The 16,782-nt window shown below is 44.8% G+C and overlaps 1 long non-coding RNA gene across 1 annotated transcript; it reads right to left on the bottom strand.

The window, feature by feature from the left end:
• Positions 1-4,637: 4,637 nt before the first annotated feature.
• Positions 4,638-16,528, bottom strand: LOC131384067 (uncharacterized). Its single transcript, XR_009214557.1, has 3 exons — positions 15,778-16,528; positions 15,138-15,210; positions 4,638-5,147 (listed from the first exon to the last, which is right to left on the bottom strand). It is a non-coding gene; the product is annotated as an uncharacterized LOC131384067 (long non-coding RNA).
• Positions 16,529-16,782: the final 254 nt, after the last annotated feature.

Genomic DNA, 16,782 nt, shown 5'->3' with positions numbered 1-16,782 from the left:
AGACCCGTATCAAAAAAAATAATAATAATAAGACAGAGAGAGAGAGAGAGATGGAATTTCTCCATGTTGGTCAGGTGGGTCTGGAAATCCGGACCTCAGGTGATCCCCACCCCCACCCTCCGCCTTGGCCTCCCAAAGTGCTGGGATTACAGGCATGAGCCACCACACCCGGCCCAAGTTTTTATTTTCTTCTTCTCAGTTGACTGAATTCTGTTTTCACCTGATTTTTTTTTTTTTTTTTGACTAAAATAGTTATTGCAACAGAGACTACTCTTGGGTTTTTAAGAAAGAATGTAGTTAAAGTTTGTGTTTAATTTGGCTCAAAGAAAAATAAAAGCATCTCCCACCAGACTTTTCCTTTCTGTACTTTATGTACTTTATGATGTAAATTTTGCTATTAGATTTTCACCTGAGTTATTTCCTTTAATGTGCAATTTTAAGGCTATTTAGCTGACAATTGCCTAGGGTTGTGAAACAGGTTATCAAGAATCTGAGCCGTGCTGTGGCTCACACCTGTAATACCAGCACTTTGGGAGGCTGAGGTCAGGAGTTTGAGACCAGCCTGGCAAAAATAGGGAAACTCCGTCTCTACTAAAAATACAAAAATTAGCTGGGCGTGGTGGCAGGAGCCCATAATCCCAGCTACATCAGGAGGATGAGGCAGGAGAATCGCTTGAAGCTGGGAGGTGGAGGTTGCAGTGAGCTGAGATTATGCCACTGCACTCCAGCCTGGGTGACAGAGTGAGAATCTACCTCAAAAAAAAAAAAAAAAAAAAAGAATCTGAAAGTTTAAGATAAGAAAAAAAAAAGGGGAGGGTCTTTAATGTACCTCCATGGGCATGCCTAATATGTCTTTATATGTATTTATGTGTTGTGTACAAAATGTTTCACGACTAAAATATTTTAAAAGCTCTAATTAATTGGCTTAAAGAAAAATAAAAGGCCTTAAATCAGATACTAATAAATCAGATACTAAAAAGCAAAAGACCAGTCAGTTGCTTTTTCAAGATTATGTAGCTTAAGTACAGCCTTTAACAAATAAGTTAACTTTAAAATTATTGGTAAAGTAACATTAGAAATGTCTTAAGAATTGCCAGTATACATTTTTTGTTTTGTATTTATTAATCAAGCAATGTCATACTTATCCCTACCAAATACTATAAGGTGCCAAAATTTGGCATAGGGGTTACAAAACTATAAACCCAGCCCAAAATAATGATTTTTGATTGTGTAATTTTTATTTTTATTTTATTTTTTATTTTTTTTGAGACAGAGTCTCGCTCTGTCGTCCATGCTGGAGTGCAGTGGCACAATCTCGGCTCACTGCAACCCCCGCCTCCTGGGTTTAAGTTATTCTCCTGCCTCAGCCTCCTGAGTAACTGGGACTACAGATGCATACCGCCATGCCCAGCAATTTTTTTTTTTTTTTTTTGAGTTGGAGTCTCACTCTGTTGCCCAGGTTGGAGTGCAGTGGCGCAATCTGGGATCACTGCAAGCTCCGCCTCCTGGGTTCATGCCATTCTCCTGCCTCAGCCTCCCGAATAGCTGGAACTACAGGCGCCCGCCACCACGCCTGGCTAATTTTTTGTATTTTTTTTTTTAGTAGAGACGGGGATTCACCGTGTTAGCCAGGATGGTCTCCATCTCCTGACCTCGTGATCCACCCACCTCAGCCTCCCAAAGTGCTGGGATTACAGGCGTGAGCCACCACGCCCGGCCTAATTTTTGTATTTTTAGTAGAGACAGGGTTTCATCATATTGGCCAGGCTGGTCTAGAACTCCTGACCTTGAGATCCACCCACTTTGGCCTCCGAAAGTTCTGGGATTACAGGCGTGAGCCACTGCACCTGGCCCCAGCCTGTAATTTTTAATAAATAAGACATTGATATGAGTGTAATGAAAATAATTGCATCTTGAATTAGTAAAATTACCATAACTTCTAATCCTGTGGCTTTAGGCAGTCTAGTCCACAGGCAATAAGGAGGTGTATTTTGAGAGAGGACTGTCATCATCTTTGTTTCAAAGCTAAACTATAAACTAAGTTCTTCACAAAGTTAGTTTGGCCTATGCCCAGGAATGAACAAGGACAGTTTGGAGGTTAAGAGCAAGATGGAGGCCGGGCGAGGTGGCTCACACCTGTAATCCCAGCGCTTTGGGAGGCCGAGGCAGGTGGATCACCTGAGGTCAGGAGTTCAAGACCAGTATGGCCAACACGGTGAAACCCCGTCTCTACTAAAAATACAAAAATTAGCCAGGCGTGGTGGCGCACCTGTAATCCTGTCTACTCAAGAGGCTGAGGCAGGAGAATCGCTTCAACTCGGGAGGCAGAGGTTGCAGTGAGCTGAGAACACATCATTGCACTCCAGTCTGAGTGATGAGAGCGAAACTCCATCTCAAAAAAAAAAAAAAAGAGTGGAAGTCAGTGTGGTGATTCCTCAGGGATCTAGAACTAGAAATACCATTTGACCCAGCAATCCCATTACTGGGTATATACCCAAAGGATTATAAATCATGCTGCTATAAAGACACATGCACACACATGTTTACTGCAGCACTATTCACAATAGCGAAGACTTGGAACCAAGCCAAATGTCCAACAACGATAGACTGGATTAAGAAAATATGGCATATATACACCATGGAATACTATGCAGCCATAAAAAATGATGAGTTCATGTCCTTTGTAGGGACGTGGATGAAGCTGGAAACCATCATTCTCAGCTAACTATCACAAGGACAAAAAACCAGACACCGTGTGTTCTCACTCATAGGTGGGAATTGAACAATGAGAACACATGGACACCGGAAGGGGAACATCATACACTGGGGCCTGTTGTGGGGTCGGGGGAGGGATAGCATTAGGAGATATACCTAATGTTAAATGACAAGTTAATGGGTGCAGCACACCAACATGACACATGTATACATATGTAACTAACCTGCACGTTGTGTACATGTACCCTAAAACTTAAAGTATGATTTAAAAAAAAAAGAAAGAAAAGAATCCTGTAAAATGTGAAGGACAAAAAAAAATCACATCATGGAGAATGGGGTACCCATCCCCTCAAGCATTTATCCTTTGTGTTACAAACCTAAGCGTTTTGGATAAAGGACACTCAATCTGTTAAAAAAAAAAAAAAAAAAAGAGCAAGATGGAGTCAATTAGGTCAAACCTTTTCTCACTGTCTCAGTTATAATTTTGCAATGGCGGTTTCATAACTTTAAATTCATGACTATCACAGTTTTCATAAATAACCTAGGTAAATAGTTAAAATAATTAAGTAAATGTAAAGGGATAAATACTTGTGCACAAACCAGTCATAATTTAGAATATAAAGTTATATTAAAATAAATAATAGATATTTCATTATTTGGGTATCTTGCAAAAAAAAAAAAAGTGTCCTTTAAAAAAAAAGAGAGGCCGGGCGCGGTGGCTGATGCCTGTAATCCCAGCACTTTAGGAGGCCGAGGCAGGCAGATCATGAGATCAGGAGATTGAGACCATCCTGGCTAACACGGTGAAACCCCATCTCTATTAAAATACAAAAAAATTAGCCGGGTGTGGTGGCGGGCGCCTGTAGTCCCAGCTACTCGGGAGGCTGAGGCAGGAGAATGGCATGAACCCAGGGGGCGGAGCTTGTAGTGAGCGGAGATCACTCCGCTGCACTCCAGCCTGGGCGACAGAGCGCGATTCCGTCTCAAAAAAAAGAGATGGGGCCGGGCGCGGTGGCTCACGCTTGTAATCCCAGCACTTTGGGAGGCCGAGGCAGGCGGATCACGAGGTCAGGAGATTGAGACCACGGTGAAACCCCATCTCTACTAAAAATACAAAAAAAACCAAAAATAGCCGGGCGTTGTGGTGGGCGCCTGTAGTCCCAGCTACTCGGAGAGGCTGAGGCAGGAGAATGGCATGAACCCGGGAAGCGGAGCTTGCAGTGACCAGAGATTGCACCACTGCACTCCAGCCTGGGCGACAGAGTGAGACTCTGTCTCAAAAAAAAAAACAAAACAAAACAAAAAAAAAGAGATGGGCCAGGCACCTTGGCTCATGCCTGTAAACCCAGCACTTTGAGAGGCTGAGGTGGGCAGATCACCTGAGGTCGGAAGTTCAAGACCAGCCTGACCAACATGGAGAAACCCCATCTCTACTAAAAACACAAAATTAACCAGGCGTGGTGGTGCATGCCTGTAATCCCCGCTACTCGGGAGGCTGAGGTAAGAGAATCACTTGAACCCAGGACGCAGAGGTTGTGGTGAGCCAAGATCAAGCCATTGCACTCCAGCCTGTGTGACAGAACAGGACTCCATCACAAACAAACAAACAAACAAACAAACAAACAAAAAAAGGCCAGATGCAGTGGCTCACGCCTGTAATCTCAGCACTTTGGGAGGCCGAGACGGGTGGATCATGAGGTCAGGAGCTCGAGACCAGCCTGGCCAATATAGTGAAACCCCACCTCTACTAAAAATACAAAAATTAGCTGGGCATGGTGGCATACCTGTAGTCCCAGTTACGCAGGGGCTGAGGCAGAAGAATCGCTTGAACCTGGGAGGGAGAGGTTGCAGTGATCCGAGATCACGCCAGTGCACTCCAGCCTGGACAACAGAGCAATATTCTGTCTCAAAAAAAAAAAAAAAAAAAAAAAAAGATGAACAATATTGTCTATTTCAAAGCTTATTTAAATGTTACGTAGCCGGGTGCGGTGGCTCACGCCTGTAATCCCAGCACTTTGGGAGGCCAAGGCAGGCAGCTCACAAGGTCAGGAGATCGAGACCATCCTGGCTAACACGGTGAAACCCCATCTCCACTAAAAAATACAAAAAATTAGCGGGGCGTGGTGGCGGGCTCCTGTAGTCCCAGCTACTCGGGAGGCTGAGGCAGGAGAATGGCGTGAACCCGGGAGGTGGAGCTTGCAGTGAGCAGAGATCGTGCCACTGCACTCCAGCCTGGGTGACAGAGCGAGACTCCGTCTCAAAAAATAATAATAATAATAATTTTTAAAAATTAGCTGGGCCTGGTGGCACGCACCTGTGGTCCCAGTTACTTGGGAGGCTGAGGTAGGAGGATTACCTGAGCCCAGGAGGTCGAGGCTGCAATGAGCTGTGATCATGCCACTGTGGTCCAGCCTGGGTGACAGAGTGAGACCCTGTCTCAAAAAAAAAAAAAAAATAGTTTCAGCTATTCTAGTTTCTTTGCCTTTCCTCATACATTTTAGAATAATCTTTATTTACAAAAATCATGCTGGGATTTGGATAGGAATTGCACTAAACTTGTATATTAATTTAGGGAGAATTGACAACCTTACTGTGATGAGTCTTTGAAGCCAAGAAAACAGTATATCTGTCTGTTTATTTAGACTTCTTTGATTTCTTTCAACAGCATTTTCTAGTTTTCATCTTATGAGTCTTGTATGTGTCTTATTAGATTCATACCTAAATATTTCCTTTTTCTGTGATTATAAATGATATTATGTTTTAAATGTTGATGTCCATGTTTTCATTGCTAATATATATATATGTGATATTTGTATGTTGATTTTGTATTGTGACCTTGCTGAATTCACTTATTAGTTCTAGCTTTTTTTTTTTTTAGATTTCTTTAAATTTTCTATAAAGGCCATCATGTCATTATAAGGACAGCCTGATATCTTTCTCTCCAATATGTATGCTTTTAAAATTCTTTTCCTATTCTTATTACACAGACTACAATTTCCAGCACTGTGTTGAGTAAGATTGGTGACAGTGGACATGCTTGCCTTGTGTTCAGTCAGGGGGAAAGCATTCGGTCTCTCACTATGAAGTATGATGCTAGTTGTAGTTTTTTTGTAGATACTCTTATCAAATTGAGAAAATTCCCTTTTATTTCTAGTTTCCTGAGAGTTTTTAATTAGAATGGGTACGGAATTTTGTCAAGTGCTTTCTCTTTGTCAATTGATTTTTCTTTAGCCTGTTAACAGGGTGGATTACATTGATTGATTTTTTTTCATTGATTGATTTTTGAATATTGACTCAGCCTTGCATCCCTGGAATAATCCCCACCTGGTCATAGTATATAATTCTTTTCATATATTGCTGAATTCTATTCATTTTTTTTCTTTGGAGATGGAGTTTCCCCCTTGTTGCCCAGGCTGGAGTGCAATACCACAATCTCCGCTCATGGCAACCTCTGCCTTAGCCTCCTGGGTAGCTGGGTTTACAGGTGTTTGCTACCATGCCTGGTTAATTTTTGTATTTTTAGTAGAGACGGGGTTTTGCTATGTTGGCCAGGCTGGTTTTGAACTCCTGACCTGGTGATCCGCCCACCTAGGCCTCCCAAAGTGCTGGGATTACAGGCATGAACCACTGTGCCTGGCCAATTTTGTATTTTTAGTAGAGATGGGGTTTCTCCATATTGGTCAGGCTGGTCTCGAACTCCCAACCTCAGGCCATCTGCCTGCCTTGGCCTCCCAAAGTGCTGGGATTACACGCGTGAGCCACCGTGCCCAGCCTCTATTTGTTATTTATTTATTTATTTATTTATTTATTTATTTATTTATTTACTGAGACAGAGTTTCACTCTGTTGCCCAGGCTGGAGTGCGGTGGCACGATCTTGGCTCACTGCAACCTCCACCTCCTGGGTTCTAAGTGATTCTCCTGCCTCAGCCTCTGGAGTAGCTGGGATTACAGGCACGCACCACCATGCCCAGCTCATTTTTTTTTTTTTTTTTTTTTTTTTTGAGACGGAGTCTCGCTCTGTCACCCAGGCTGGAGTGCAGTGGCGCAATCTTGGCTCACTGCAAGCTCCGCCTCCCGGGTTCACGCCATTCTCCTGCCTCAGCCTCTCCGAGTAGCTGGGACTACAGGCGCCTGCCACCACGCTCGGCTAATTTTTTTTGTATTTTTAGTAGAGACGGGGTTTCACCGTGGTCTCGATCTCCTGACCTCGTGATCCGCCCGCCTCGGCCTCCCAAAGTACTGGGATTACAAGCGTGAGCCACCACGCCCGGCCATTGTTTTTTTTTATTTTTAGTAGAGACAGGGTTTCACCATGTTGGTCAGGCTGGTCTCCAACTCCTGACCTGAGGTGATCCAAAGTGCTGGGATTACAGGCATGAGGCACCGTGCCTGGCCTATTTGTTAATGCTTTGTTAAGGATTTTTGCATCTGTGTTCTTATTAAAGGTCATTGGTCTGTAGTCATCTTGTTTGTATTTTCCTTGTCTGGTTTTGATATGGGTAAGATGGGTCTCGTAAAATGACTTAGGAAATGCTTCATCTCTTCTATTTTCTGGATCAGATTTGTAGAATTGGTGTTAATTCTTCTTTAAACGTTTGATAGAATTCTCCACTGAAACCATCTGGAGTAAAGATTTCTTGGGGGTGAAGTTTTAAATTACAAATTCAATGTCCTTAATAGTTATAAAGCTACTGAAATTATCTACTTCATATCGGGTATGTTGTAGTAGTTTTTATTTTTTAAGGAATTAGTCCATTTCATCTAAGTTGTCATGTGTGTTCGTAACATTGTTTATAAAATTTCCAGGGTGGGGCGCGGTGGCTCATGCCTGTAATCCCAGCACTTTGGGAGGCCAAGGCAGGCGGATCATGAGGTCAGGAGTTCGAGACCATCATGGCCAACATGGTGAAACCCGTCTCTACTAAAAATACACAAGTTAGCTGGGCGTGGTGGTGCGTGCCTGTAATCCCAGCTACTTGGGAGGCTGAGGCAAGAGAATCACTTGAACCAGAGAGTCAGAGATTGCAGTGAGCCGAAATCGCGCCACTGCACTCCAGCCTGGCGACAGAGTGAGACTCTGTCTCAAAAAAAAAAATAAATAAATAAATAATACAATAAAATTCCCTTATTATCCTATTGTTATCTGCAGGGTCTGCAGTGATAGCTTCTGTTTTATTCCTGATATGAAGAATATATGGGGTGGGCACAGTGGTTCACACCTGTAATCCCAGCACTTTGGGAGAGCTGAGGCTGGAGGATTACTTGGGCCCAGGAGTTCAAGGCTAGCATCGGCAACATAGCAAGACGCTGTCTCTATAAAAATAATTTTTTTTTTTTCAAGATGAAGTCTCACTCTGCTGCCCAGGCTGGAGTGCAGTGGCATGATCTCGGCTCACTGCAACCTCCACCTCCCAGGTTTATGGGATCCTCCCGCCTCGGCCTCCCAAGTAGCCAGGACTACACGTGCACTACCGTGCCTGGTTAATTTTTGTATTTTTTGTAGAGGCAGGGTTGGGTTTTTGGTATGTTGCCCAAGCTGGTCTTGAACTCCTGAGCTCAAGTGATCCATCTGCCTCGGCCTCCCAAAGTGCTAGGATTACAGGAATGAGCCATCGCACCCAGCCTCTCTCTCTCTTTTTAGGTCAGCCTTGCTAAAGATTTGTCAATTTGGCCTGATGCAATGGCTCAGGTCTATAATCTGAGCACTTTGGGAGGTTGAGGTGGGTGGACAGCTTGAGCCCAGAAGTTCGAGACCAGTCTGAGTAACATGGTGAAATCCCGTCTCTAAAATATACAAAAATTAGACAGGCATATTGGCATGCACCTGTAGTCACAGCTACTCAGGAGGCTGAGGCAGGAGAATTGCTTGAGCCCGGCAGGTTGAGGCTGCAGTGAGCCGTGATCGCACTCTAGCCTGGGTAACAGAGCGAGAGCCTGTCTCAATTAAAAGAAAATAAAAGATTTGTCAATTTTATTGATTTTTTCAAAGAACCAGTTTTCTGTTTTGTTGGTATTCTCTACTGTTTTTCTGTTTTCAATTATATAGATTTCTCTTCTTTTCCTTCTTTCTGTTTAGGGTTTATTTTGTTCTTTTCTAATTTCCTGAGGTGGAAGCTTGTATTATTGATTTGCGATTTGTTTCCTCTTTTCTAATGTAAGCATTTAGTGCTATTAATTTCCTTCTTAGTTGTGATTTAGCTGTATCTTACAAATTTTGATACATTGTATTTTCATTCAGATTAATGAATTTTGTATTTCTCTTGAGGATTGCTCTTTGATTCATAGATTACTTAGAAATGTGTTATTTAGTCTTCAGGTGTTTGAAGATCTTCCTGGAGATTGTCTTTGTGTTATTAATTCTCAGTTTGAGTCCATTTTGGTCATACACTCTGTATGATTTCAGTTCTTTTAAATTTGTTGAGGTTTGTTTTATAACCCAAGATATGGTTGATCTTGATACATGTTTCATGGGTGCTTAAAAAGAATGTGTATTTTTGGCCGGGCGCGGTGGCTCACGCTTGTAATCCCAGCACTTTGGGTGGCCGAGGCGGGCGGATCACGAGGTCAGGAGATCGAGACCACGGTGAAACCCCGTTTCTACTAAAAATACAAAAAATTAGCCGGGCGTGGTGGCGGGCACCTGTAGTCCCAGCTACTTGGAGAGGCTGAGGCAGGAGAATGGCGTGAACCCGGGAGGCGGAGCTTGCAGTGAGCCGAGATTGCGCCACTGCACTCCAGCCTGGGCGACAGAGCGAGACTCCATCTCAAAAAAAAAAAAGAATGTGTATTTTTTTGTTGTTGATGTACTATAAATGCTGATTACATCCTGTTGGCTAATGGTAGTGTTAAATTCTATATCCTATTACAGGTGTGAGCCACACACCCGGCCTTGTTGACTTTCTGTCTAATAGTTTTTTTTGGGTTTTTTTTTGTGTTTTTTTTTTTTTGAGATGGAGTTTCGCTCTTGTTGCCCAGGCTGGAGTGCAATGGCATGATCTCGGCTCATTGCAACCTCTGCCTCCCATCTTCAAGCGATTCTCCTGCCTCAGCCTACCGAGTGCTGGGTTTACAACTGTGCACCACCACACCCAGCTAATTTTTGTATTTTTTTAGTAGAGATGGAGTTTCACCATGTTGGCCAGGACGCTCTCAATCTCTTGACCTTATGATCCACCCACCTCGGCCTCCCATAGTGCTGGGATTACAGGCGTGAGCCACCATGCCCAGCCTAATTTTTGTATTTTTAGTAGAGACGGGGTTTCACCATGTTGGCCAGACTGACCTCGATCTCCTGACCTCAGGTGATCCACCTGCCTTGGCCTCCCAAAGTTCTGTGATTACAGGCCTGAGCCACCGCGCCCGGCCAGGTTCATTTATTTTTCAAGTCTGTTGTTTGAGTTTGGTATGTATTCCTTTTTCTTTTCTTTTCTTTTCTTTTTTTTTCCCTTTTTGAGGCAAGGTCTCGCTCTGTCGCCCAGGCGGGAGTGCAGTAACTTATCACAGTCTACTGGTGTGATAAGTGTTGACATTTTACCAGTTTGAGTGAAATGTAGAAACCTTACCTCTATACCTCTGGAAAGTTCTACCAGATTAAAAATAAAGAAAGACAGCTTTTTCTGTGTCCTTTTACTCTCCCCACGTATAATGTAATTATCTTAAGTATTTCCTCCACATATATGGACAGCCACTTAGACAAGTGTAATTTTTGCTTCAACTGTTGAACATAATTTAGAATACTCAAGAGGAAAAAGACAGTCTATTGTATTGATCTATATGTTTGCTCTTTTTGTTCTTTTTTCCTGCCTGATGTTCCAAGTTTCCTTTTGTTACCACTCCCTTTGTTTAGAGAATTGCCTTTAGTAATCCCTATAAAGTAAATCTGCCAGTGACAAATTCCCTTAGTTTTTCCCTCATCTAAGAATGTCATGATTTCCTCCCCACAGCCCTTCCCCCCAATTCCTGAAGGATTGTTTCACCAGGTATGGGATTCCAAGTTGATAGTTCTTTTCTTTCAGCATTTGAAAAATGTTCCAGCTGGGCGCAGTGGCTCAGGCCTGTCATCCCAGCACTTTGGGAGGCCGAGGTGGGCGGATAATGTGGTCATGAGTTCAAGACCAGCCTTGCCAATATGGTGAAACTCCTGTCTCTACTAAAAGTGCAAAAATTAGCCAGGCATGGTGGCGCGCCTGTAGCCCCAGCTACTTGGGAGGCTGAGGCAGAAGAATCGCTTGAACCTGGGAGGCGGAGGTTGCAGTGAGCCGAGATCGTGCCACTGCACTCCACGCTGGGTGACAGAGTGAGACTCTGTCTAAAAAAAAAAAAAAAATGTTTTTCCACTTCCTCCTGGCCTCCATGGTGCCTGACGAGAAATTCAGCATCATTTGAATTGTTTTCTCCCTATAGGTAATGTATCATTTCTCTCTGGCCACTTTCAAGAATTTGTGGCTGGTTGAGGTGGCTCACGCCTGTAATCCCAACACTTGGGGAGTCTGAGGTGGGCAGATCACCTGAGGTCAGGAGTTCGAGACCAGCCTGGCCAACATGGTGAAACCCCATCTCTACTAAAAATTAGCCAGGCATGGTGGTACACATCTGTAGTCCCAGCTAATTGGGAGGCTGAGGCAAGAGAATTGCTTGAACCCAGGAGGTGGAGGTTGCAGTGAGCTGAGATTGTGCCACTGTGCCCCAGCCTGGGCAGCAGAGTGAAACTCCATCTCAAAAAGAAAAAAAAGTATATGTTGAGAAGTTTATGATGTGTTTTCTCATGGGCATATCCTGTTTGAGGTGTGCTCAGCTATGTGAATCTGTCAGTTTGTCTTTTGCAAAATTTGGGCAAATTTCAGCTATTTGTTCTTTGAATATTTATTCTCCTTCTATGACTCCAATGACATGAATGTTAGATCTTATGTTATTGTCTCACATGTCCCTGAGGCCTTTTTTTTTTCATTCTATTTTTTTCCCTGGTGTTCAGATTGGGTAATTTGTAGTTTTCTGTCTTCAGACTTACTCTTTCCTCTGTCCTCTCCATTCTGTTGCTGAGCTTATTCATTGAGTTTTAAATTTCAATCATTGTATTTTTTATTCTTAAAATTTCCATTTGGTTCTTCTTTATATATCGATCTGTTGAGACTTTATATTTTTGAGACTTTCCATTTTTTTATTTGTTCCAAGTATGTTTGTATTTGAACACGCTATATACATTGAAGCATTTTTATGATGGCTACTTCAAAATCTTTTTCAGATAATTCTAACATCTGTGTCATTTTGGTGTTAGTGTATGTAGATTATCTTTTCTTATTCAAAATTTTCTTGTTCCGGTTCAAATGACTTTTGATTAAGACTTGGACATTTTGCACATTATGTTATATGACTCTGGATCTTATTTAATGTTTTGAGATAGGGTCTTACCTTGTCGCTCAGGCTGGAGTGCAGTGGGGTCATGGGTCACTGCAGCCTCAACCTTCTGGCCTCAAGCAATCCTCCCATCTCAGCCTCCCACGTAGCTAGGACCACAGGCAGGCATCAGCATGCCCACCTAATTTTTTTGTTTTTTGTTTTTTTGTAGCAGCAAGGTCTCCGTATGTTGCCCAAGCTGGTCTTGAACTCCTGGGCTTAAGCAAACCTCCCACCTCAGCCTCCCAAAGTGCAGGGATTACAGGCATGAGCCACTGCGCCCAGCCTCTGGATCTTACTTTATAGCTTGTGTTTCAGCAGGCCTCCTCTAACATTGCTTCTGTGGGGAAAGTGCGGATGCCACCTCATTTTTACCAGGAGGGTATGGAAGTCCAGGTTTTCCACTTGGCCTCCATTGACACTGGTGTTGGCAGGGCTCCTTCTTACTGCTGGGCAGGGGTGGGAGTCCAGTTTCTCTATTAGGGCTTCACTGATACCACACCGGTGGGAGAGAGAGTGGGCCTCCACTGTCATTGTTGGGAGAGGTGGCCTCGATTATGGATGAAAGGCCTCAGTGGATAACTAGGCCTCTTCTAAATCACCCTGGTGGGGAAGGCAAGGAGTACCTCATTACAGCCTAGCAAGGGTGGAGATCTAGGCTTTCCACTTGGCCTTTGCTGATGGGGGTGAGGGTGGGGCTGGAGTAGAGGGGCTATAGTCTAAAAGGCTGTCTGTCGGCTGGGTGCGGTGGCTCATGGCTGTAATCCCAGCATGTTGGGAGGCCGAGGCAGGCGGATCATCTGAGGCCGAACGAGAGGCTGAGGCAGGCAGGAGAACTGCTTGAACCCGGGAGGCAGAGGTTGCAGTGAGTCGAGATCGTGCCACTGCACTCCAGACTGGGCAACAGAGTGAGACACTGTCTCAAAAAAAATCAAATCAAATGAAAAATAAAAATAAAAAAATCAAGGCTGTCTTTCTAGGCTGTTTATTTTCTTGTCCTTTGACTCAGAAAGCAGACTTGCAGGACACCATGGTTCACGCTTATAATTCCAGCACTTTGGGAGGCTGAGGCCAGAAGATTGCTTGAGCCCAGGAATTTGAGATCAGCCTGGGAAACAGTGAGACCCCCATCTCTACAAAAACAAAACAAAACAAAAACAAAAAGGCCGGGCGCGATGGCTCATGCCTGTAATCCCAGCACTTTGGGAGGCCGAGTCGGGTGGATCACCTGAGATCAGGAGTTCGAGACCAGCCTGACCAACATGGTGAAACCACATCTCTACTACTAAAAATACAAAAAATAGCAGGGCGTGATGGTGCATGCCTACAATCCCAGCTACTCAGGAGGTGAGGCAGGAGAATTGCTTGAGCCCGGGAGGCAGAGGTTGCAGTGAGCTGAGATCGCGCCACTGTACTCCAGCCTGGGCAACAAGAGTGAAACTCCATTTCAAAAAAAAAAAAACAAAACTGTATTGATTAGCCAGGCTTGGTGGCGAAGATCTGTAGTCTCAGCAGCTTAAGCCTGGGAGGTCAAGGCTGCAGTGAGCCATGATTGCACCACTGCACTCCAGCCTGGGCGACAGAGCAAGACACTCTCTCAAAAAAAAAAAAAAAAAAAAAAAAAGACAAGCTTTTCTTGGGGCTTTTGTCTGCAATCATTGGCAGTTGTGGGTTGCTGGCTTCTCCAGTACCCAGTCTGACATATATGAGGCAAAAAGAAAACTTACGCTCACTGCTGAGTCATTCTTTGGGTGTGGAGGTCCCTAACCAATCTGCTTTCTTCTTGTTCAGAGTCATCTTACGTTCATTTTGTATAATATAGAGTGTTTTTTGGGATTTTTAGCAGTACTTAGCAGGAGGACTGGGGAAAAGAATATCTGCTCTATCTCTCAGAAGCAGAAGTTGCTCCACATACTTTGAAAAATTAAAGCCAGCGTTTAAAAATTCCTCAGGCCGGGTGCGGTGGCTCACGCTTGTAACCCTAGCACTTTGGGAGGCCGAGGCGGGCGGATCACGAGGTCAGGAGATCGAGACCACGGTGAAACCCCGTCTCTACTAAAAATACAAAAAATTAGCCGGGCGTGGTGGCGGGCGCCTGTAGTCCCAGCTACTCGGAGAGGCTGAGGCAGGAGAATGGTGTGAACCTGGGAGGCGGAGCTTGCAGTGAGCCGAGATTGCGCCACTGCACTCCAGCCTGGGCGACGGAGCCAGACTCCGTCTCAAAAAAAAAAAATAAAATAAAAAAATAAATAAATAAAAATTCCTCAAAATGGCCAGGCACTGTGGCTCACACCTGTAATCTCCACATTTTGGGAGGGCAAGGCGGGGAGCCTAGGGGTTGGAGACCAGCCTGGACAACATGGCAAAGCCCTGTCTCTACAAAAAAATTAGCTGGTTTGGGCCGGGCGCAGTGGCTCACACCTGTAATCCCAGCACTTTGGGAGGCTGAGGCGGGCGGATCACGAGGTCAGGAGATTGAGACCATCCTGGCTAACGCGGTGAAACCCCGTCTCTACTAAAAAATACAAAAAAATTAGCCGGGCGTGGTGGCGGGCGCCTGTAGTCCCAGCTACTTGGGAGGCTGAGAGAGGAGAATGGTGTGAACCCGGGAGGCGGAGCTCGCAGTGAGCCAAGATCGCGCCACTGCACTCCAGCCTGGGCGACAGAGCGAGACTCCGACTAAAAAAAAAAAAAAATTAGCCAGCGTGGTGGCACATGCCTGCAGTCTCAGCTACTTGGGAGACTTGAGGTGGGAGAATCACCTAAGCCCCGGGAGGTTGAAGCTACACACTCCAGCCTGGGCAACAGAGTGAGACCCCGTCTCAAAAAATTTTTTTTTCTCAAAGAAATGTAGACTTCTGGTTGCTCATGAAATGCTGGAAGATGAGTCATCCTGGGCCTGCACTTTGATTTGGTAACGGTTGGCTGTTGCTGGGTGCCCACTGCCCCGTAGATGGATTATACTGCATTGAGTTTACCGTAGGTCCCACCCCTTCATACTCACTTAGAAAAGGCCCGCATCACTCACCCTTGCATGATTGCAGGAGTGTGAACTTGCCATCTCTGTATCGAAGTTGTGTTTCATCTCCAGGAAGTGTTGGCTGCAGCGAAGATTGGATGTGACACCAGAAAAAAAGACATTGGCAGGGTCCTTTAAGGATTCTGCTACATCACTGCAGAAGTGTTCTGTCTCCCAGCACAGAAAGTCTGCCTTAGCACGTACTGTTCTGAGCAGTTACAGTTTTTAAAAAAACTTCCCCTCCCTTATCTTAGGAAACAGCTAGCTCATTTCTCCTCTTAATTAACTCCTAATCATGACTCAGTTACTCAGTTACGCTCCCAGCCCATTCTTGTGGAAGCCCTGCAGAGGAGCCAGTGGGACCATGGAAACATGTAATTTAGCACAAGCCTTGGATTCTCAGTGGCTGCAAAGTGAAGCCCCGAGGGGAGGTAGCTTTGTATTCTAAAACAGCAAAGAATGCTGTGTTGGTAGCTCCAGCCAGATTGGTGATCTGAGTAATGTGGACGTTTCAATAGGCCCCAGTGGAGTCCTAAAAATATAGTCTGCCTGGTCAGCTCTGCCATGTCAGTTTCTAAAACTGTCAGCACCAGTAGGGCAGCAGAACTACTCTCAAAGCAGAGGCTTTTCAACTTTTGGGTTCACTGACCGCTTTCAGGGACAGGAGGCCTCACCAGCCTCCCAGCCTCTTTGATCCCAGGCACTCTGGCTTCTTCCTGAGAGGGAAGCATGAAGGGGAAGCTGCCCATCTTCTCTTGCCTGAATCCTCACCACTCCTTGTCTGCAGCTCTGTGTCCAGGACAGCCACTGTTGCTTCTGACCGGAGCTGAGAAATGATGAGCTCTTTGCTGTATTTTCATAAAATGAAGCCCAACGTGGACAGCAGGCACAAGCTTCCTGCAGGAACCTTGGCTTCTCTGAGGTACTCAGGCCTCTGGGGAACCAAACACAAAACAATTTGATTTGTCATCAAGGACACCAGCTCAACACATTTGCAGATGTGTTTGGCCTGGAACATCATCCTTCTCCTTGGCCACAGTGCCATGTGCCTAGCCCTCCAATGCCACAGGGAAATAAGACCACTGGTGTCAAACTAGGAGATAACCCAATTCAAAGAGACCCTTCAGGAGGGCTTGGCCATAGATAAAAGGATGAGGGGGAAGGGTAGGCAGGAAGAGGAGAAAAAAGAAGCAGCAGTAGCCATGGTTATCTTTTGTCTAGTATCTATCGTGTACAAAGTATTTTGTGTTAAATGCTGTGTGTGGGGGGTTGTGTGTGTGTGTGTGTGTGTTCACTTAATTATCAGGGAAATCCTGTGAAGTAAGAATGATCTCAGGCCGGGCACAGTGGCTTGTGCCTGTAATCCCAGCACTTTGGGAGGCCAAGGCAGGTGGATCATGAGGTCAGGAGATCGAGACCATCCTGGCTAACATGGTGAAACCCCGTCTCTACTAAAAATACAAAAATTAGCTGGGCACGGTGGTGCACGCCTGTACTCCCAGCTACTCAGGAGGCTGAGGCAGGAGAATCACTTGAACCCAGGAGGCGGAGGTTGCAGTGAGCCGAAATCGTGCCATTGCATTCCAGCTTGGGCAACAAGAGCGAAACTCCATCTCAAAAAAAAAAAAAAAACATATATATATATATATATATA

The sequence above is a fragment of the Hylobates moloch genome, unplaced genomic scaffold (genome assembly GCF_009828535.3).
Source record: "Hylobates moloch isolate HMO894 unplaced genomic scaffold, HMol_V3 SCAFFOLD_8, whole genome shotgun sequence".
Taxonomy (NCBI): domain Eukaryota; kingdom Metazoa; phylum Chordata; class Mammalia; order Primates; family Hylobatidae; genus Hylobates; species Hylobates moloch.
The sequence above is the reverse complement of the archived record's forward strand: the minus strand, read 5'-3'. Positions and strand labels throughout refer to the sequence as shown.